At 42.9% G+C, this 23,940-nt stretch overlaps 1 protein-coding gene across 1 annotated transcript in view; it reads left to right on the plus strand.

Moving 5' to 3' along the window:
- ACTR3 (actin related protein 3) overlaps positions 1 to 23,940 on the plus strand; it is a 147,786-nt gene that overhangs the window by 22,287 nt on the left and 101,559 nt on the right. The gene's annotated exons all lie outside the window — the stretch shown is intronic.

Here is a 23,940-nt window from a genome sequence, read left to right on the forward strand (position 1 = left end):
CAATGTATTTCTCTTGTAAGATGTATCGAGTACACGGATTCATCAATACTTGTGGGATATTCTCCTTCCTTACAGGAAGTGGCAAAGAGCACCCACAGCAGAGCTGTCTATATAGCTCCTCCCTTAGCTCCACCCCCCAGTCATTCTCTTTGCCTACTCTTAGTACTAGGAAGGGTAAAGTGAGTGTGGTGACAAAAATGTTAGTTTTTATTTTCTCAAGCAAAAGTTTGTTATTTTAAATGGTACCGGTGTGTACTATTCACTCTCTGACAGAAAAGGGATGAAGATTTCTGCAAGGAGTATGATGATCTTAGCACTTTGTGACTAAGATCCACTGCTGTTCTCACAAGGGCTGAAGAGTACAGGAAAACTTCAGTTGGGGAAACGGTTTGCATGCTAAGCTGCATTGAGGTATGTTCAGTCTATTTTTTTTCTAGACAGACTGTGATAATTCTAGAAAAGGCTGGCAATATCCCCATGAGGGAAGGGTAAGCTGTATTCAGACACTTAGTAGGAATCCCAGCTTGCATAAAGGGCTCATTGGTTACTGGTGACACTGATAGGAAAAAAACGTTTTTTTATTGCAAACATAACGTTTTTTGAGGGACTTTAAGGGGTCATTGTGGCTTGTTTAGAAACAGTCTGGTGTGTTTCTTTTAGGCCCCATAACATCGAGTAAGGTGGGAGGGGCCTTTTTTCGCGCCTCAGTTGCGCAGTTTCTTTTACTCAGACATTCAGCTGCTTCTCCAGAGGGTCCTGCTGTGTTTGAGGGCTTAAAAGAAGTTTTTTTTCCCCCCACAAATCTTTCCTAAAGGGCAGGTAGGCGCCACAGCAGAGCTGTGGCAAGGTGCTGAACGTTTTTTTACCGGTTTTTGACGTTTTGTCAATCCTGTTTTTACATTAAGGGGTTAATCGTTTATTTGTTTAGCTGTGCAAAATTACTAAGGCTTTATGATGCTACTGTAAAAATTTCGTAAAGTTTACTGCTTTTTTAAGACTGTTTTGCAGAGGTTTGCATCTTTATTTTTCCTCTTAAAGGCACAGTACCCGTTTTTTTTCTCAGTATTATTTGCTTTGATTAAAGTGTTTTCCAAGCTTGCTTGTTGTCATTACTAGCCTGTTAACATGTCTGACATCAAGGAAAATCCTATTGTTCAATGTGTTTAGAAAGCATTGTGGAACCCCCTCTTAGAATGTGTCCCACTTGCACTGATATGTCTATTAATTATAAAGAGCATATTTTAGCACTTAAAAATATAGCAATAGATGATTCTCAGACAGAAGGTAAATGAGGGTTTGCCATCTAGCTCTCCCCAATGTCACAACCAGTAACGCCCACAGAAGGTGACGCCAAGTACCTCTAGTGCGTTTAATTCTTTTACTTTACAAGACATGGCCACAGTTATTAATACAACCTCACAGAGGTTTTATCTAAACTGCCTGGTTTACAAGGAAAGCGTGACACCTCTGGGTTAAGAACAAATGCTGAGCCGTCTGACGCTTTAGTAGCTGTATCCAATATACCCTCACAATGTTCTGAAGTAGGGGTAAGGGATTTGTTATCTGAGGGAGAAATTTCTGATTCAGGAAAGACGCTCCCTCAGACAGATTCTGATAGGCGGCCTTTAAAATTTAAGCTTGAACACCTCCGCTTATTGCTCAGCGGAGGTTTAGCGACTCTAGATGATTGTGACCCTATAGTGGTCTCAGAGAAATTGTTTAAAATGGACAAATACTGGGGGAGGAGCCTGACCGTGCAGGGAAATGGTCGCAAGATAATTTGGCTCCGATGCTAGAAGACCTGCAGGATTATAATATGGGCACTTAACCTAACATTTATGTGATATAAGTTGGTGCGGAATCTATGATGTTGTAGGGAGCAACCGAAAACATATAACAAGCTGGGCGGACAGGAAGTTATAACTACGGAGAACGGACTCTCTATCTGAGGCCTTTCATCTGGCGCAATAACCTTCCGAGACCTGTACACCCGCTCCACTGGCTTGGCAACCCAGTGAATCGCACATCACTCCATAAAGCCCTCAGGAGGAGACCATCACCTACCCCCGACCGGGTCACAAATCCTGGCCGCGGGCGGTTGCCTAAAATAGTGCGCACACCATTCTACAGTGCCACACGCGGTACTGGGAACACCGCATCTGAAGTCCTGCACTGCACCCTGCTTGAGATCTACAACAGGGTAAGCCGCTTGCCAACATCTCTCCAGCCGCATAGACGTGGTATGTACTGACCCACCCACACGCGTATACCAATTTAGGTACAGCCACAAGACATACATTACACGATAGTGATATAGAAGGGGGGCCTCTGGACCTATACATCTGCCGGCCGCCCAATATTATATTAAAGCTCAATCTGGGTGTGAGTGGTGGTATGTGAAGAGGGAGGATATCCCAAATTGCATAGATCTTGTGGTCGAAGGGCCTGGTTCATATGGACAAGCTCCAGTGCTGGGCCTTATACTAAACAATAAGGAAGAGCCCACCCAGTGTGGTTCACTGAAAAACTCCTGGACATATAATTATCCTATCCTCATCTGGGCATAGTCAGTCCTTTAAAAGTCTGCCAAAACAGATAAATAAACATCTGCCACCATGACTCACTACCTTAAAGTGCAGGACACAGCAGTAGAGAATAAATCGGATAATACTGAAACGAAAACATCTGTGCATTCCTCTGAACACCATGTCTCTCAGGACACTAATATCACCAGAGAGGATCTGAGAACGCTATCCTCTAAAGATGACATTAAAGGAGGTGAAAAATCTTTTTGGGGAACTGCGTAAAGATATTAATAAAGTTACCTAGCGAGTGACCTCTTTGGAAGAGGCCCACAACACTTTGTATAATGATGTTCAGGACATTAATAAACAGGTTAATCATCAGGATGACTTAATATATCACTTGTCCGAAAGGGTTGAGGATTTAGACAACCGCAATAGGCGGAACAACTTAAGGATCAGAGGGGTTCCTGAATCAATAGGGCCAGCAGCTCTTAACGAATACCTGCAGGATCTCTTTTGTACTATAAAAGGGACACCTACGTCTCCTGATGTTCTGGAGAGAGCACATAGGGCCCTAAGGCCGAAACCCATGGGGAAAGCACCCCCAAGAGACATAACAAAAGTCCTCAATTTTGCGGAGAAAGAAGAAATAATGCGCAATGCCAGAGCGAAAGCTCCGCTTACTCACGCAGGAATTAATATCTCAATTTCTCTTGTAAGGTGTATCCAGTCCACGGATCATCCATTACTTGTGGGATATTCTCCTTCCCAACAGGAAGTTGCAAGAGGATCACCCACAGCAGAGCTGCTATATAGCTCCTCCCCTAACTGCCATACCCAGTCATTCTCTTGCAACTCTCAACATAGCTGGAGGTAGTAAGAGGAAAGTGGTGTAATATAGTTAGTTTTTTCTTCAATCAAGAGTTTTGTTTTTAAATGGTACCGGAGTTGTACTATTTTATCTCAGGCAGCATTTAGAAGAAGAATCTGCCTGCGTTTTCTATGATCTTAGCAGAAGTAACTAAGATCCACTGCTGTTCTCACATATGTCTGAGGAGTGAGGTAACTTCAGAGGGAGAATAGCGTGCAGGGTATCCTGCAATAAGGTATGTGCAGTTTTAGGTTTTTCTAGGGATGGAATTGCTAGAAAATGCTGCTGATACCGGATTAATGTAAGTTAAGCCTAAATACAGTGATTTAATAGTGACTAGTATCAGGCTTGCTATCAGAGGTATATACTCTGATTAATGTGCAATATAAAACGTTTGCTGGCATGTTTAATCGTTTTTATATATGCTTTGGTGATAAAACTTATTGGGGCCTAGTTTTTTCCACATGGCTGGCTTGATGTTTGCCTAGAAACAGTTTCCTGAGGCTTTCCACTGTTGTAATATGAGTGGGAGGGGCCTATTTTAGCGCTTTTTTGCGCAGTAAAAATTAGACAGAGACATTCAGCTTCCCTCAGCAGTCCCCTGCATGCTATAGGACATCTCTGAAGGGCTCAAAAGGCTTCAAAAGTCGTGTATTGAGGAAGGTAAAGCCACAGTGAAGCTGTGGCAGTTGTTATGACTGTTACAAAAAACACTTTTTTTTTTTTTTTTTTTTTTTTTTATTAAGGGGTTAATAATCCATTTGCAAGTGGGTGCAATGCTCTACTAACTTGTTACATACACTGTAAACATTTTGTTAGTTTAACTGCCTTTTTTCACTGTTATTTCAAATTTTGGCAAAATTTGTTTCTCTTAAAGGCACAGTAACGTTTTTTATATTGCTTGTTAACTTGATTTAAAGTGTTTTCCAAGCTAGTCTGTATAAACATGTTTGACATAGAGGAAACTCCTTGTTCATTATGTTTAAAAGCCATGGTGGAACCCCATAGGAGAATGTGTACTAAATGTATTGATTTCACTTTAAACAATAAAGATCAGCTGTTATCTTTAAAAGAATTATCTCCAGAGGATTCTGACGAGGGGGAAGTTATGCCGATTAACTCTCCCCACGTGTCAGACCCTTTGACTCCCGCTCAAGGGACGCACGCTAAAATGGCGCCAAGTACATCAGACGCCCATAGCGATTACTTTGCAGGACATGGCGGCAATCGTGGATAATACCCTGTCAGCGGTATTAGCTAGGACTGCCTGAATTCAGAGTAAAGCGCGATAGCTCTGGGGTTAGACGTAATACAGAGCGCGCAGATGCTTTAAGGCCCATGTCTGATACTGCGTCACAATATGCAGAAGCTGAGGAAGGAGAGCTTCAGTCTGTGGGTGACATTTCTGATTCGGGGAAACCTGATTCAGATATTTCTACTTTTAAATTTAAGCTTGAGAACCTCCGTGTATTGCTTGGGGAGGTATTAGCTGCTCTGAATAACTGTGACACAATTGCAGTGCCAGAGAAATTGTGTAGACTGGATAAATACTATGCAGTGCCGGTGTGTACTGATGTTTTTCCAATTCCTAAAAGGTTTACAGAAATTATTAATGAGTGGGATAGACCCGGTGTGCCGTTTTCCCCCCCCCCCCCCCTCCTATTTTTAGAAAAATGTATCCAATAGATGCCACCACACGGGACTTATGGCAGACGGTTCCTAAGGTGGAGGGAGCAGTTTCTACTTTAGCAAAGCGTACCACTATCCCTGTCGAGGACAGTTGTGCTTTTTCAGATCCAATGGATAAAAAAATTAGGTTACCTTAAGAAAATGTTTATACAACAAGGTTTTATCCTGCAGCCCCTTGCATGCATTGCGGCGTTCTGGTTTGAGTCTCTGGAAGAGGCCTTTCAGACAGCTACTCCATTGACTGAAATACTTGACAAGCTTAGAACACTTAAGCTAGCTAACTCATTTGTTTCTGATGCCATTGTTCATTTGACTAAACTAACGGCTAAGAATTCTGGATTCGCCATCCAGGCGCGTAGGGCGCTATGGCTTAAATCTTGGTCAGCTAACGTGACTTCAAAGTCTAAATTACTTAACATTCCCTTCAAGGGGCAGACCCTATTCGGGCCTGGTTTGAAGGAAATTATTGCTGACATTACTGGAGGCAAGGGTCATACCCTTCCTCAGGACAGGGCCAAATCAAAGGCCAAACAGTCTAATTTTCATGCCTTTCGAAATTTCAAGGCAGGTGCAGCATCAACTTCCTCTGCTACAAAACAAGAGGGAACTTTTGCTCAATCCAAGCCGGGCTGGAAACCTAACCAGTCCTGGAACAAAGGCAAGCAGGCCAGAAAGCCTGCTGCTGCCTCTAAGACAGCATGAAGGAACGACCCCCTATCCGGTAACGGATCTAGTAGGGGCAGACTTTCTCTCTTCGTGGGCAAGAGATGTTCAGGATCCCTGGGCGTTGGAGATCATATCTCAGGGATATCTTCTGGACTTGAAAGCTTCCCCTCCTCAAGGGAGATGTCACCTTTCGAGATTATCTGTAAACCAGATAAAGAAAGAGGCATTCTTACGCTGTGTGCAAGACCTCCTTGTTATGGGAGTTATCTGTCCAGTTCCACAGACGGAACAGGGACAGGGCTTTTATTCAAATCTGTTTGTGGTTCCTAAAAAAGAGGGAACCTTCAGACCCATTTTGGATCTAAAGATCTTAAACAAATTCCTCAGAGTTCCATCGTTCAAAATGGAAACTATTCGGACCATCCTACCTATGATCCAGGAGGGTCAGTACATGACCACAGTGGATTTGAAGGATGCTTACCTTCACATACCGATTCACAAAGATCATCATTGGTTCCTAAGGTTTGCCTTTCTGGACAGGCATTACCAATTTGTTGCTCTTCCCTTCGGGTTAGCTACAGCTCCAAGAATCTTTACAAAGGTTCTGGGATCGCTTCTGGCAGTCTTAAGACCGCGAGGTATATCAGTGGTCCCTTATCTGGACGATATCCTGATACAGCTTTCAGATTGCCAAGTCACATACGGACATAGTTCTGGCATTTCTCAGGTCACATGGGTGGAAGGTGAACGAGGAAAAGAGTTCTCTATCCCCACTAACAAGAGTCTCCTTCCTAGGAACTCTGATAGATTCTGTAGAAATGAAGATTTACCAGACAGAATCCAGGTTATCAAAGCTTCTAAAATCTTGCCGTGTTCTTTATTCTATTCCGCGCCCTTCGGTAGCTCAGTGTATGGAAGTAATCGGCTTGATGGTAGCGGCGATGGACATAGTGCCATTTGCGCGCCTACATCTCAGACCGCTGCAACTATGCATGCTCAGTCAGTGAAATGGAGATTACACAGATTTGTCCCCTCTGCTAAATCTGGATCAAGAGACCAGAGATTCTCTTCTCTGGTGGCTATCTCGGGTCCATCTGTCCAAAGGTATGACCTTTCGCAGGCCAGATTGGACAATTGTAACAGATGCCAGCCTTCTAGGTTGGGGTGCAGTCTGGAATTCCCTGAAGGCTCAGGGATCGTGGACTCAGGAGGAGAAACTCCTCCCAATAAATATTCTGGAGTTAAGAGCAATATTCAATGCTCTTCTAGCTTGGCCTCAGTTAGCAACCCTGAGGTTCATCAGATTTCAGTCTGACAACATCACGACTGTGGCTTACATCAACCATCAAGGGGGAACCAGGAGTTCCCTAGCGATGTTAGAAGTCTCCAAGATAATTCGCTGGGCAGAGACACACTCTTGCCACCTATCAGCAATCCATATCCCAGGTGTAGAGAACTGGGAGGCAGATTTTCTAAGTCATCAGACTTTTCATCCGGGGGCGTGGGAACTCCATCCGGAGTTGTTTGCTCAATTGGTTCATCGTTAGGGCAAACCAGAACTGGATCTCATGGCGTCTCGCCAGAACGCCAAGCTTCCTTGTTACGGATCCAGGTCCAGGGACCCAGAAGCGGCACTGATGGATGCTCTTGCAGCGCCTTGGTTCTTCAACCTGGCTTATGTGTTTCCACCGTTTCCTCTACTCCCTCGACTGATTGCCAAAATCAAACTGGAGAGAGCATCGTGATCTTGATAGCGCCTGCATGGCCACGCAGGACCTGGTATGCAGACCTAGTGGACATGTCATCCTTTCCACCATGGACCCTGCCTCTGAGACAAGACCTTCTACTACAAGGTCCTTTCAATCATCCGAATCTAATTTCTCTGAGACTGACTGCATGGAGATTGAACGCTTGATTTTATCAAAGCGTGGCTTCTCAGAGTCAGTCATTGATACCCTTATACAGGCACGTAAGCCTGTTACCAGGAAAATCTACCATAAGATATGGCGTAAATACCTTTTTATTGGTGTGAATCCAAGAATTACTCATGGAGTAAGGTTAGGATTCCTAGGATATTGTCCTTTCTCCAAGAGTGTTTGGAAAAAGGATTATCAGCTAGTTCTTTAAAGGGACAGATTTCTGCTCTGTCCTTTTGCACAAGCGTCTGGCAGAAGTTCCAGCCGTTCAAGCTTTTTGTCAGGCTTTGGTTAGAATTAAGCCTGTGTTTAAACCTGTTGCTCCCCCATGGAGTTTAAACTTGGTTCTTAAGGTTCTTCAAGGGGTTCCGTTTGAACACCTTCATTCCATTGATATCAAACTTTTATCTTGGAAAGTTCTGTTTTTGATGGCTATTTCCTTGGCTCGGAGAGTCTCTGAGTTATCTGCCTTACAATGTGATTCTCCTTATCCGATTTTCCATTCAGATAAAGTAGTTCTGTGTACAAAACCTGGGTTTTTACCTAGGGTAGTTTCTAACAAGAATATCAATCAAGAGATTGTTGTTCCATCATTGTGTCCTAATCCTTCAAAGAAGGAACGTCTTTTACATAATCTGGACATGGTCCGTGCTTTGAAGTTTTACTTACAAGCTACTAAAGATTTTCGCCAAACATCTACACTGTTTGTTGTTTACTCTGGACAGAGGAGAGGTCAAAAAGCTTCGGCAACCTCTTTCTTTTTGGCTTCGGAGCGTAATACGCTTAGCCTATGAGACTGCTGGACAGCAGCCCCCTGAAAGAATTACAGCTCATTCTACTAGAGCTGTGGCTTCCACCTGGACTTTGGGAATGGGGCTTCTGTTGAACAGATTTGCAGGGCGGCGACTTGGTCTTCGCTTCATACCTTTTCAAAATTTTACAAATTTGATACTTTTGCTTCCTCGGAGGCTATTTTTGTGAGAGGTTCTACAGGCAGTTTTTCCTTCCATTTAAGCCTGCCTTGTCCCTCCCTTCATCCGTGTACTTTAGCTTTGGTATTGGTATCCCACAAGTAATGGATGATCCGTGGACTGGATACACCTTACAAGAGAAAACAAAACATAATTTATGCTTACCTGATAAATTTATTTCTCTTGTGGTGTATCCAGTCCACGGCCCGCCCTGTCTTTTTTAAGGCAGGTCTAAATTTTAATTTAAACTACAGTCACCACTGCACCCTATGGTTTCTCCTTTCTTGGCTTGTTTCGGTCGAATGACTTGATATGGCAGTTAGGGGAGGAGCTATATAGCAGCTCTGCTGTGGGTGATCCTCTTGCAACTTCCTGTTGGGAAGGAGAATATCCCACAAGTAATGGATTATCCGTGGACTGGATACACCACAAGAGAAATAAATTTATCAGGTAAGCATAAATTATGTTTTTCTCGTACATTAGCCCCAACCAACCTGCAGAAGCGCAGAGATCTCAGATTCATTACGGACGTGCTGAGGTCAAACAAATTGCATACAGGTGGGGATTACCTGTGAGCATTATAGTCTCCAAGAATGGCCAAGTAATCACTCTACGCAGCATGGATGATCTTCCTAATTTTTGTGAAGCGCTGGGAGTGGAGATCCCCCGACCCCACACCTCAAGTCAATCGTGGAAATACAACTGAGATCTGGCTCTGGGGAGCAAAAGGATTAACTAACAAAGGAGACTTTTGGTCCCTGTATTTTGTTGTCATGGACTAGAGACTGTAAATGGTGTGCCCTTTTTGTCTCGTGCACATGATTTGGCAGATAAGTATAAATGTTTTATAAACCAAGATATTCAGTAGTTTGTTTAACTTTAATATGCAGATGTATGCTTTTACTTTTTATAAGTGAATAATGGCCACTTGGTAGAAATGACTCATTCATTACATTTGAGAAGTTTAGACAGCTATAGTGCTCCCCCATCTGGTTCAATACTTATGGGATAATTGTTAGTACCAGGTGCATGTACGATTGACAACTTATAACTCTATCAGCTGTGCCAGATAGTTACTTGTTTCCTGCAACACTTGTTTATATATATATATATATATATATATATATATATATATATATATATATATATATATATATATATATATATATTATGAATGCAACTGAACATTACGAAATGGTTGTTCGCTCTAAAAGATGTTTATTACTTAGTATGATTACTTTTTTGTTCACCCTGCAGGTTCTTAGCTCGACCTTCCTATTCCTACCTTGATTTCCTATTCTTGATTCTCTTAATCTCTACTACAATCTTCCTCCCTTTCTGCTCTTAGTTCTTTTCCCCTCCCTTCTTCTTTTTCCCTTTACCCATAGCTCTCATATAGTATAGGATCTGTGCACTTCAGTAGAATAGAGCACTAACCCTTTTCCTAGCACTACACATTGGTGTTATCTCCCTTTTCACCCTATCCAACACTCTCACCCTTACCCCCTCACCCCCCCCCTTTTTCTTTCCCCCCCCCCCCCTCTTTTTCCTTTCTTTCCTCTGACATCTTGGCGTGGGTCCAAGCTACAGTATGCCCTCATCTGCTCGTATAGTTAATTTCTTGACTTTAAACACCAAAGGCCTTAACCAACCAGAAAAGAGGTCTTTAGCAATTAGAGAATTTTCTAGGCTTAAAGGGGATATTATACTAATTCAGGAAACCCACTTTAAAAGAGGGAAGGAGCCCAAATGGCTATCGCAAACATACACTACAATGTTTTTCTCGTCGGGGCCCCACACAAAATGCGAAGTAGGCATCCTCATACACAAGAATATGCCATTTCAGTTGTTGCAAATTGAAAAAGACCAAGAGTGGAAGACAGTTGATACTTATAGGCCTGCTATTCGGCAGACCAATTACTATATTTAATGTTTATGTGCCCAACCTAGCACAACATGCTTTCATCCGGGGCATAACAAATATTGTACTTGACTGCAGAAAGGGCTCTCTTATTATGGGGGGCGACCTCAATGTACCTTTAGACCCTGACATGGATATGTCGGGAAGAACCTCATCCCTGCCTGGGAAGCACATTAAAAATATAAGTAACAGCCTTAGGAGCATAGCGGTCCATGATCCTTGGCGTACTCTACACCCTGGAAATAGGGATTATATCTTTTTTTTTTTTTTTTTTTTTTTTTTTTTTTTTTTTTTTTCTTTTTTTTCTTTTTTTTCACACCCCCCACCAAGTGTATTCTTGACTAGATTACTTTCTGACTGACCCCCTTAGCCTTTCATTCGTGCGGTCGGTTGATATTTTTCCGCCTGGTCAGATCATGCTCCCTTGCTTTGCACCATGGAGTGGCCCGAAACACCGATGGCACCATTTCAGTGGAGGCTAGATGACTCCCTTTTAAATGATCCATTGGTTAAATTGCAATTGACAAATCCCTGACTGAATATTTCCAACTAAACAATGACGACAACTTGCCACATACAACAATTTGGGAAGCACACGTGTGTTTTGAGGGGAGACTTCATTAAGCATAAAGCAGGCATACAGAAGAACCGTAGGATTAAATACCAACAATTATTACAAGAGGTCAGTTTGGCAGAACAATTACATAAACAGGACCCATCGAATACTCTCCTTACAGAACAACTATTACAGAAGAGATCAGCCTTAATGCTACACCTACAACATGAACAACATCACGCTACCTTCTCCTTAAAACATTACCACAAGCACAGTAATAAGGCGGGACGCTTGCTGGCCAGAGCCCTCCGCCGAAAGCAATTTAAGACCTTTGTACATACAATACAGGACAACTTGGGACACACACATGAGGACAGCTTACAAATAGCAGACATTTTTTAAAAATACTATTCCACACTGTATAATCTACAGTCTAACCAATATGACACGCCCCACTTGGAAGGTAATAACTACAAAGCAGATTTGGAGAATTATCTCTCGATACCTGATCTCCCTTGACTTGATGACAATGACTCCACTACACTAGATAATCCTTTTTCGGTGGAAGAAATAGTAGATGCCATCAAAGGCCTGCCAATAGGTAAAAGCCCAGGACCTGTTGGGTTTAGCAATAAATATTAGACGCATACCCACATTTTAGCCCCTCGACTCACTAATTTATTTAACTCATTACAAGATATTATTAGTTTTGTCCATTACATGCCGGAAGCACAAATCACGGCACTTCCTAAACCAGGGAAACCACCTACCAATCCGGAGAGCTATCGAACCATCTCACTTCTGAATTCAGATGTAAAGATATATGCTAAGGTCCTGGCCAATAGGCTAAATCCTTTACTAAAACAACTGGTCCATACAGATCAGGTTGGTTTCATCCCAGGGAGGGAGGCCAGGGATAATACCCTTAAAGTCACACAGCTGATTTCTTTTTTTTTTAATCAAAGATTTTTATTGAGGCAATACAAGAAAAAGAAAGAACATGAACATAATATACAATTTGCATCACTTTGGTACATTTTGCATACAGGACATTATTTATCCATTTGGAAATGAAACCTTTACATAGAAGAGAATAGAGAAATCTTAAATCAGAGATTATATATGTATCTCACCAAAAGAACAAAATAAATATAGTACATTGTATGCGAGTACAAAATCAAATACATATAATCAAGCATTACCTCTTTTTTTTCTTTTTGTTTCCTATATAAATACATAATAAAAAATTAATAGATTTTAAACAACCCGGAAGACTTATACTTCTTATAGAATGAGATATTAATTATAAAATAAGCGTATTTATTATCTAAAAATTTACAAATTATAGTCATAACAAATTGCTCCTACTAAATGCATGTAAGTGGAGGGCAAAGTGCCTCATTTTCTTTGTAAACAGAAAGCTAAGAGCAACTTATAACAGAACGATATCAATAGCGGATAAATACCGCTTATATGTCCACTTAACATAAGGGTGGACAGTAGCTAAAGATGAGGGCGGGGGGAGGAGCCATAAGTTATATTGGGTGAGCCCCTCTCCTGGGGAAATGTCAGCAATAGACGATGTGGGAAAAAGGAGAAGGGGTATGACCCGCAGGCAACCAGTACCGGCGGGAAAGGAAAGAGAGGGGCCCAGCAATAACAGATAAATTGTACAAGCCATAAAGTCACCGCAGAGAATATAATTTTCTTGAGAAAGAACGATAATGCTTACAGTGTAACTCTCATATATATCCTTAGTGTATATAAAATGGGAGTTATAAATAGGAGTGACATCACAACCAAGGAATAGTACAGACTGTCTCTTGAAGGCCCAGACTGGCATGATATTAGCTAGTATACATCACCTAAAAGTATATAACGATAATGGTACAAATATATACTGTGCAGGACAATTATCAGTATTCTCCTAGCGTGACAATAGGTAGAAAATTTTATATATTTAAAAAAAAAAAAAAACATTAAACCTTATAACATACCTGGGCATGTCACATTGTTTATGCTATAAACTCAGATACACATACACACACAGTTGGAGACAATTATCCCTTGCACATAGTTGTCATAATATCCATAGAGAGACTCAACATTAAACTGCATGACACAGAAAGGTTTAAGCAGGGCGTAATTAGGCAGAAATTCTTTAAATAATGCTCAGTCTTCTAGAGAATGATAATGAAGGTCTGCACCACGCTACTCTAGCTATAGGGAAAACACATTTTAAAGTAGGGAGATAAAACTTAACTATGCCATAACAGGGGGAGCTATATTTTAAGGTGACCAATATATATATATATAGATTAAGTCTAAATCTACATTTGTCACATAATAAGCCTCTTCTTACCTGAACTCAATGCAAATATGGCTTAGGTTAGTATTGTTATAGTCTATAGAATGCTAGGTCTGGCAGAGAGTATGTAATTAGTCATTGAGAGTATATAGAGTGGTGTTCTGGTAAGATAACAGATCATGTATAGAACACAAGAGCTAACAGGGATCATGAGCTATATACATAATAGAGAGTATGTGAGAGTGGATCATACATGTTAAGGTTTATATTTATGCACCTAAGATGAAATAATTTACCATCCTGTATATATATCCTCTAGGGATGGCATGTAATTGGTAGAGATGAGAATACAGTATTGGAACTAGAAACTAACAGCATACTTAGGTATGTCATAAAAGCTGATAGCTGTATATAGTTAATCTCTGAAAGAGGGAGATGCACATATTAACATTCAGCGGTTTTTATACAAACTAAACATAACAATATAGAATTTTCTAATAATGATGGCCTGTCCTGCTGTGAAGTATAGATACATGTTGGGCATATATTTTAACCTTCTAATATTACAATACCCTAAACACAAAGCTCTATACACCACACAATACAAAGCTCTAGCAAAGAGGGTAGTTTAAAGGTGATGTTCATAGTCACTCAAACTGATATTTCAGCTCAGTAATGTCCATCATGGTATCCGGTCGGCAGAGAAATGATCTATTGTCCAGGGAGAGGTCCAGGCAATAGGGAACCCAGGCTAACAGAAATACAGTGATTTAGAAAACAAAATGAGAAAGCAAGGAGTAGTAATAAGACTATAACGAAAGCCCACAGAATCTTAGTTTGTGCAATGAAACATTTTGTTAAGCAGCGATACTTGCAGATGTAATCAGTCCACAGAAGTCCCGGGCACAGCTCTGAGCATAAGTATCACTAATGTCCGCATGTCCTCTGCTAGCCTACACCTAGGCGAACCCATCCTGAGGCCTGCGTGTCAGCGCTAATCTTGAGGCAGCTAGTATATGAGTCAGTAGCTGAGCAGATGGCGTGAGGACCCTGCCGGAGAAAATCTCCCAACCGTATCCACGCTACTGAGGTTAAGGGCACCGGATAAGTGCACACGGCATGAGTCGCTTCAGTACCTGTCGGGAAGGATCTCGCATGAGAGAAAGAGCTGCTGGTCATCCCCGTATCACTAGGCAGAAACATACCACACAATGAAGAACCGGCCTCGATCAACCCCACTGAAAGCTGTTTTCTCTCTGGCACATTGGCGATCACTGGGACATAGGGGAGAGATGCGTCGTTTCCGCAACCTTGGTGCCATATGTAGGTTCTTATGTGCTTCCTAGGTGCAGCTTCATAGAGTGCTAGGGAACTCAATTTAGGCTCCCCCATATTAAGTGGGGGTCGCGAGTGGGTACGCTGCACTTCATATTTCTCTATGGGCGCCATTTTCTTCTCCTCTAGCAGGTGCTGTTTAGGGTGTGCTGTTAAAATAGATGTCAGGCTAGAAAAGTGAGAGTCTATTTTCTGATCTAAAGCGACTAGTAATGCCAGCAATTCGTTATGGTAAGTTTCATCCATATTGAGAAGTTTATCTGCTGCTTATTGATAGCAGGGTATTAGCTGGTTCTTTAGCCACGAGTGCCACAGTAAAGCAAACTTGTTCATGCGTCGCTTCACAGTCCCGAAGGCACCTTCTGTATAATCTTCCTCTGATCACCGTCAGGGTCCTGAAAAAGGGGTCATCCACCTATGGAGAGTTGATCCCTCATTATTTATATATGACATAGTGTAAAAGTCTCTTTTTGAAGTATAAATTAACTTGTTTGAGTATTATGCTTGAGGAGCTCCATGTAAAGACGTCTGTACTGCTTGGCTGTTGGCTCCGCCCCCCACAGCTGATTTCTTATTCTCGTAATAACCAAATACCACTAGGGATAATATCTACTGATGCCGATAAGGCTTTTGATAGGGTAGACTGGGGATTTCTCAGAGCCACCCTATCTTCCATGAATTTAGGGGACAAATTTATTAGAGTTTTTGCCCTGTATTCATGCCCAATAGCCAGAGTTAAGGTTAAGTTACCTTTCGGACCCCTTTAGGATCTCTAATGGAACACGCCAGGGATGCCCCTTATCCCCCCTATTATTCGCCCTCTCTATTGAAATATTGGCACATAAGATTAGGCACAATCAACAGATCCAGGGAATTACAGTAAATAATACTGAATATAAAGCTGCTCTTTACGCCGATGATGTACTGTTGACCTTGACTGATATAGATGAGTCTATTCCAGCTTTGCTCAGAGAATTCCAAATATATGGCAGATTTTCAAATTTCCACCTCAACCTTGCGAAATCTGAGATACTCACCGTTAATATTCTTCACAGTGATCTGGAGAGGATCGCTTCATATTGCCCCCTCAAAATTCAACCCAATAAACTTAAGTACTTGGGTGTTTATCTTACAGCTGACCCTGCGGACATGATAGAACCTAATTATATCCTCACCAAAAATGAAATTATAAATGACCTCTCCAGATGGGGTAGCAAAACTTTCTCCTGGTTTGGTAGGATACAGATATTGAAAATGAACATTCTGCCTGTATACTTTATCTCCTACAAACGGTACCTTTACCTCTGCCCAGTCACTATCTCGCAAAACTTCAAACGAGGTTAGAGAGTTTCATATGGAACAAACTTGAGCCTAGAGTACAGAAAAAAAACCTTTATTTGACCAGGGATAGAGGCGGACTGAGTGTCCCGGACCTTGTGAGTTACAGAACAGCCACCCTACTACAGAGAATACCGGAGTGGGGCTCCCTATCAGACCAAAAGCAGTGGATCCGTTTGGATTCCGATATACTGCAAGTATGCAATGTGGGCGCTCTGCTGTGGCATACGCCACAAAATAGGCCGCCCTTGATTAAGCTATACCCTCTTTTAAATGAATTGTTCACATAGCTCTTCTATCCCTTCTCCCTTAACACCTTTCCGGGGGAACCCAGAAATTCCTTTTTGTCTCATATCCCCAGATCAGACGCAAAGGCAACACATATCCGTGATAGAGCTATCTGATCCCTGATCCGTGATGGAACGGTGATACCGCAGAATGAACTGGTGGGAACAGTGGGCTCAGTTTTTTCCTCCTGGTTCTTGTACGCACAGGTTTCTCACTTCGTATATAAGCAACCCAAGAGATCTCTATTAACCAGAGGACTCACTCATTTTGAAAGCCTCTGTATGTCAGAGTGCCCAGCACGGCACTTACTATCCAAAATATACAAATTGTTGACGCCAACAGACTTTTTACCTGCCTATATTCATAAATGGCACTCAGACCTACACACAAACATAGCCCCGAAGGATTGGGCAAAGATCTTTCTCTTACACACAAAATGTTCAATTTCTGCCAATACACAAGAAATGAACTTAATTGATCTCACACTGGTATTTGACCCTGCCTGGGTCAACCTATTGCGTGCATTGTTCCTGTAACTACTGCAGCTGCTTTCTGGTTCGAGGCTCTTCAGATGGAGACTCCATTAGAGGATATTATGGATAGAATTAAGGCCCTTAAGTTGGCTAATTCTTTCATTACAGATGCCGCTTTTCAACTGGCTATATTAGCGGCAAAGAATTCTGGTTTTGCCATTTTAGCAAGCATGGCGTTATGGCTTAAGTCCTGGTCTGCTGATGTGTCATCAAAATCTAAACGTTTGAACATCCCTTTCAAAGGAAAGACCCTATTCGAGCCTGAACTGAAAGAGATTCTCAGACATCACTGGAGGGAAAGGCCATGCCCTCCCTCAGGATAAAACAAATAAAATGAGGACCAAACAAAATAATTTTGGTGCCTTTCAGAACTTCAAGGGTGGTCCCGCTTCAGCTTCCCCTGCTGCAAAACAAGAGGGGAATTTTGCCCAATCCAAGTCAGTCTGGAGACCTAACCAGGCTTGGAACAAGGGTAAACAGGCCAAGAAGCCTGCAGCTGCCTCTAAGACAGCATGAAGGGGTAGCCCCCGATCCCGGACCGGATCTACTAGGGGGCAGACTCTCTCTTCGCTCAGGCAAGAGATGTTCACGATTCCTGGGCTTTAGAAATTGTGTCCCAGGGATATCTTCTGGACTTCAGACTCCCCCCCCCCCCAAGGGGGAGATTTCACATTTCTCAATTGTCTGCAAACCAGGCTGAGAGAGGCGTTCTTACGCTGTGTAGAAGACCTACATACCATGGGAGTGATCCGCCCAGTTTCCAAAAGGGCTAGGGTTTTACTCAAACCTGTTTGTGGTTCCCAAAAAAGAGTGAACTTTCAGACCAATCTTGGATCTCAAAATTCTAAACAAGTTCCTCAAAGTTCCATCATTCAAGATGGAGACTATTAGGACTATTCTTCCGTTGATCCAGGAGGGTCAATATATGACTACCGTGGACTTAAAGGATGCTTATCTACACATCCCTATTCACAGATATCATCATCAATTCCTCCGATTCGCCTTTCTGGACAGGCATTACCAGTTCGTGGCCCTTCCCTTCGGGTTGGCCACGGCTCCCAGAATTTTCACAAAGGTGCTAGGGTCCCTTTTGGCGGTTCTAAGACCGAGGGTCATAGCAGTGGCGCCTTATCTAGACGACATCTTAATTCAGGCGTCGACTTTCCAGCTAGCCAAGTCTCACACGGACTTCGTGTTGGCTTTTCTGAGATCTCACGGGTGGAAGGTGAAAATAAAGAGTTCTCTCTTCCCTCTCACAAGAGTTTCCTTCCTAGGGACTCTGATAGACTCGGTAGAAATGGAAATATTTCTGACGGAGGTCAGAAAATCAAAACTCTTAACCACTTGCCGAGCTCTTCATTCCATTCCTCGGCCATCAGTGACTCAGTGCATGGAGGTAATCGGACTCATGGTAGCGGCAATGGACATAGTTCCTTTTGCCCACCTACACCTCAGACCACTGCAACTATGCATGCTCAAACAGTGGAATGGGGATTATGCAGATTTCTCCTCAACTACATCTGGACCAGGAGACCAGAAATTCTCTTCTCTGGTGGTTGTCTCAGGACCACCTGTCTCAGGAATGTGTTTCTGCAGGCCAGAGTGGCTCATAGTAACGACAGATGCCAGCCTGCTAGGCTGGGGTGCAGTCTGGAACTCCCTGAAATCACAGGGCTTATGGTCTCGGGAGGAAACTCTCCTCCTGATAAACATTTTAGAGCTGAGAGCGATATTCAATGCGCTTCAGGCGTGGCCTCAGCTAGCTGCGGCCAAATTCATCAGATTTCAGTCGAACAACATCACGACTGTAGCTTATATCAATCATCAAGGAGGAACAGAGAGTTCTCTAGCGATGATGGAGGTAACCAAAATAATCCGATGGGCGGAGGATCACTCTTGCCATCTCTTGGCAATCCATATCCCAGGGGTAGAGAACTGGGAGGCGGATTTCCTAAGTCGTCAGACTTTTCATCCGGGGGAGTGGGAGCTCCATCCGGAGGTATTTGCCCAGCTAACTCAGCTAATCTGCACACCAGAATTGGATCTGATGGCGTCCCATCAGAACGCCAAGCCTCCGTGTTACGGGTCCAGGTCCCGGGATCCCCAGACGGTACTGATAGATGCTCTAGCAGTGCCCTGGTCCTTCAATCTGGCCTATGTATTTCCACTGTTTCCTCTCCTCCCACGTCTGGTTGCCAGAATCAAGCAGGAGAGAGCTTCGGTGATTCTGATAGCACCTGCGTGGCCACGCAGGACTTGGTATGCAGACCTAGGGGACATGTCATCTGTTCCACCGTGGACTCTGCCAATGAGGCAGGACCTTCTAATCCAAGGTCTGTTCCAGCATCCAAATCTAATTTCTCTGCGTCTGACTGCTTGGAGATTGAACGCTTGATTCTATCAAAGCGTGGTTTCTCAGAGTCGGTCATAGATACCCTGATTCAAGCTAGAAAGCCTGACACCAGGAAAATCTATCATAAGATATGGCGCAAATATCTTTATTGGTGTGAATCCAAGGGTTACTCATGGAGTAAGATTAGGATTCCTAGAATATTGTCTTTTCTCCAAGAAGGATTGGAGAAGGGATTATCTGCTAGCTCCTTAAAAGGACAGATATCTGCTTTGTCTATTCTTTTACACAAACATCTGGCAGATGTCCCAGGCGTTTAGTCAGAATCAAGCCTGTGTTTAAACCCGTTGGTCCACCATGGAGCCTAAACTTAGTTCTTAAAGTTCTTCAAGGGGTTCCGTTTGAACCTATGCATTCCATAGATATTAATCTTCTATCTTGGAAAGTTCTGTTTTTAGTAGCTATCTCTTCGTCTCGAAGAGTTTCTGAGTTATCTGTTTTGCAGTGTGACTCACCTTATCTTGTTTTCCATGCAGATAAGGTGGTTTTGCGTACCATACCTGGATTCCTTCCTAAGGTTGTTTCTAATACTAAAGCTTTGGTATTGGTATCCCACAAGTATGGATGAATCCGTGGACTCGATACATTTTACAATTTATGCTTATCTGATAAATTTATTTCTCTTGTGATGTATCGAGTCCACGGCCCGCCCTGTTTAAGACAGGTAGTATATTTTAAAAAAAAAAAAAACAAACTTCAGTCACCTCTGCACCCTATAGTTTCTCCTTTTTCTTCCTAGCCTTCGGTCGAATGACTGGGGGGTGGAGCTAAGGGAGGAGCTATATAGACAGCTCTGCTGTAGGTGCTCTCTTTGCCACTTCCTGTGAGGAAGGAGAATATCCCACAAGTATGGATGAATCCGTGGACTCGATACATCACGAGAAATAAATTTATCAGGTAAGCATAAATTATGTTTCTCCTACATTGGTGTGTCCGGTCCACGGCTTCATCCTTACTTGTGGGATATTCTCATTCCCTACAGGAAATGGCAAAGAGAGCACACAGCAAAGCTGTCCATATAGCCCCCCCTGGCTCCGCCCCCCAGTCATTCTCTTTGCCGCTCTGAACAAGTAGCATCTCCACGGGGATGGTAAAGAGTATGTGGTGTTAGTTGTAGTTTTATTTCTTCTATCAAGAGTTTGTTATTTTAAAATAGTGCCGGTTTGTACTATTTACTCTACAACAGAAAGTGATGAAGATTTCTGTTAAAAGACGAGTATGATTTTAGCACCAGTAACTAAAATCCATTGCTGTTCCCATGCAGGACTGTTGAAACCAGAGAACTTCAGTTGGGGGGAACAGTTTGTAGGCTTATCTGCTTCAGGTATGATCAGTCACTTTTCTAACAAGACCTTGTAATGCTAGAAGACTGTCAGTTTTCCCTTGTGGGATAGGTAAGCCATTTTCTTAGACTCAGTAACAGAATTAAGGCTTATAACTTGGGCTCTATGCTGGTTGACACTATTATGGGCTAAGTCGCTTGGGTTTTATCACGTTTAGGTGACATTTGGAGTGTTTTGCAAACTTTGAAACACTTTTGGGGAACTTTATTTTCGCCTGGCAGCCGTTTAGACACCTAATCTTGTCAGAAAGGCCCCTTCACTCTGGAATGCAGAGGGAGGAGGCCTCATTTTCGCGCCTCAGTTGCGCAGTTACTTTTCACTAGGCAGTTCATGCAGCTTCACGTGGAAGGTCCAGAGGCTTAGAAAAGGACTTCAGAGAGGCTTATTACTGTGGTGAATAACCCCTAAGGAAGGTAAACGCCGCAGTAAAGACTGTGGCAGGGACTGTAGTGTGTTTTAACCGGTTAATTGTTATTTTTGCTCCGGTTTGGATATTTAGGGGTTAAGTGGCTTGAAAATTGGTGTGCAATACTTTCAAAGCATCAAGACACTGGGGTATAAATTTCATAAAGATCGGATATTTCTTTGAGTCTTTTCTATCATTCAGAAATAAAGTGTGCCCTTTTTATTATTTAAAGAGACAGTAACGGTTTTGTTTAAAATTGTTTTTACTGCATTAAAAAACCTGCCTAAGTCTGTTTAACATGTCTGTACCTTCAGATAGCCTATGTTCTGTGTGTATGGAGGCCAAGGTGGTTCCCCCATTAAATGTATGTGCGAATTGTGCCATGGCGTCCAAAAAGGACAGTACTGTCACATTTAATAATGTTGCCCAAGATGATTCTTTAAATGAAGGTAGTGGGGATAGTTCATCATCCTCTCCTTCTGTGTCGATACCTAGTACATCTAGCGCACCAATGCTTGTTACTATGCAACAATTAACAGCAGTAATGGATAATTCTCTAGCAGCTCTTTTATCCAAACTGCCAGCATTTCCTAGAAAGCGTGATTGCTCAGTTTTAAATACAGAGGATGAGCAAGTAGGTGCAGAGGATAATTTATCTGTTATGCCCTCACATCAATCTGAGTTGGCAATGAGGGAGGGTCTGTCCGAGGGAGAAATTTCTGACTCGGGAAAAATTTCTCAGCAGGCAGAACCTGATATCGTAGCGTTTAAATTTAAGCTAGAACATCTCCGCGCTCTGCTTAAGGAGGTGCTAGCTACACTTGATGATTGTGATACTTTGGTGATTCCAGAGAAGTTATGCAAAATGGACAAATTCTTAGAGCTCCCAGTGCACGCTGATGCGTTTCCGATACCCAAGAGGGTGGCGGACATAGTGACTAAGGAGTGGGAGAAGCCAGGTGTACCTTTTGTTCCCCCTCCTATATTTAAGAAAATGTTCCCCATTGTCAACCCCAGAAGGGATGCATGGCAAATGGTCCCTAAGGTAGAGGGGGCAGTTTCAACGTTAGCTAAGCGCACAACTATTCCTATAGAGGACAGTTGCGCTTTCAAAGATCCTATGGACAAAAAATTGGAAGGATTGCTTAAGAAGATTTTTGTTCAGCAAGGTTTCCTCCTTCAACCAATTTCGTGCATTATTCCTGTCACCACGGCGGCGTCTTTTTAGTTCGATGAACTAGAAAATTCGCTTCAAAAGGAGACTCCATATGATGAGGTCATGGACAGAATTCACGCACTAAAGTTGGCTAATTCCTTTATTTTGGATGCCGCTTTTCAATTGGCTAAATTAGCGGCGAAAAATTCAGGTTTTGCAATAGTGGCGCGCAGGGCGCTTTGGCTAAAATCTTGGTCGGCGGATGTGTCGTCCAAAACAAAATTGCTTAATATTCCTTTCAAGGGTAAGACCCTTTTCGGGCCGGAATTGAAGGAGATTATTTCAGACATCACTGGGGGAAAGGGCCATGCCCTTCCATAGGATAGGCCTTTCAAAGCAAAAAATAAGTCTAATTTTCGTTCCTTTCGCAATTTCAGGGACGGACCGGCTTCTAACTCCGCAGCCTCTAGACAAGAGGGTAACACTTCCCAGCCTAAACCAGCATGGAAACCATTGCAAGGCTGGAACAAGGGAAAACAGGCCAAAAAGCCTGCTGCTGCTGCTACCAAGACAGCATGAAGGTGTAGCCCCCGATCCGGGACCGGATCTAGTAGGGGGCAGACTTTCTCTCTTTGCTCAGGCTTGGGCAAGAGATGTTCCGGACCCCTGGGCACTATAAATCGTTTCTCAGGGGTATCTTCTAGAGTTCAAGGAACTTCCTCCAAGTGGAAGGTTCCACATGTCTCCCTTATCTTTAGACCAGATAAAGAGACAGGCATTCTTACTTTGCGTAGAAGACCTATTAAAGATGGGAGTGATACACCCAGTTCCAACAGCGGAACAAGGACTGGGTTTTTACTCAAACCTGTTTGTAGTTCCCAAAAAAAAAGGAACTTTCAGGCCAATTCGGGACTTAAAAATTCTAAACAAATTCCTCAGAGTTCCATCATTCAAAATGGAAACCATTCGGACAATTTTACCGATCCAGGAGGTTCAATACATGACTACCGTGGACTTAAAGGATGCGTACCTGCATATTCCTATCCACAAAGATCACCATCAGTTCCTGAGGTTCGCCTTTCTGGACAAGCATTACCAGTTTGTGGCTCTTTCGTTCGGTTTAGCCACTGCTCCCAGAATTTTCACAAAGGTGCTAGGGTCCCTTCTAGCGGTGCTAAGGCGGAGGGGCATTGCAGTAGCACCTTACCTAGACGATATTCTAATACAAGCGTCGTCCCTTTCCAAAGCAAGGGCTCATACAGACATTGTTTTAGCCTTTCTCAGGTCTCACGGGTGGAAGGTGAACATAGAAAAAAGTTCTCTGTCCCCGTCCACAAGGGTTCCCTTTCTGGGAACAATAATAGACTCCGTAGAAATGAAGATCTTTCTGACAGAGGTCAGGAAGTTAAAGCTTCTGAACGCTTGTCGAGTTCTTCAATCCATTCCTCAGCCCTCCATAGCTCAGTGCATGGAGGTGATAGGACTAATGGTTGCGGCAATGGACTTGGTTCCTTTTGCTCGAATTCAATTAAGACCATTGCAAATGTGCATGCTCAAACAGTGGAATGGGGATTATGCAGACTTGTCTCCCCAGATTCAAATGGACCAGAAAACCAGAGACTCGCTTCTCTGGTGGTTGGCTCAGGATCACCTGTCGCAGGGAATGAGTTTCCGCAGACCAGAGTGGATCATTGTCACGACCGACGCC

Source organism: Bombina bombina, chromosome 1, assembly GCF_027579735.1.
Source record: "Bombina bombina isolate aBomBom1 chromosome 1, aBomBom1.pri, whole genome shotgun sequence".
Taxonomy (NCBI): Eukaryota; Metazoa; Chordata; class Amphibia; order Anura; family Bombinatoridae; genus Bombina; species Bombina bombina.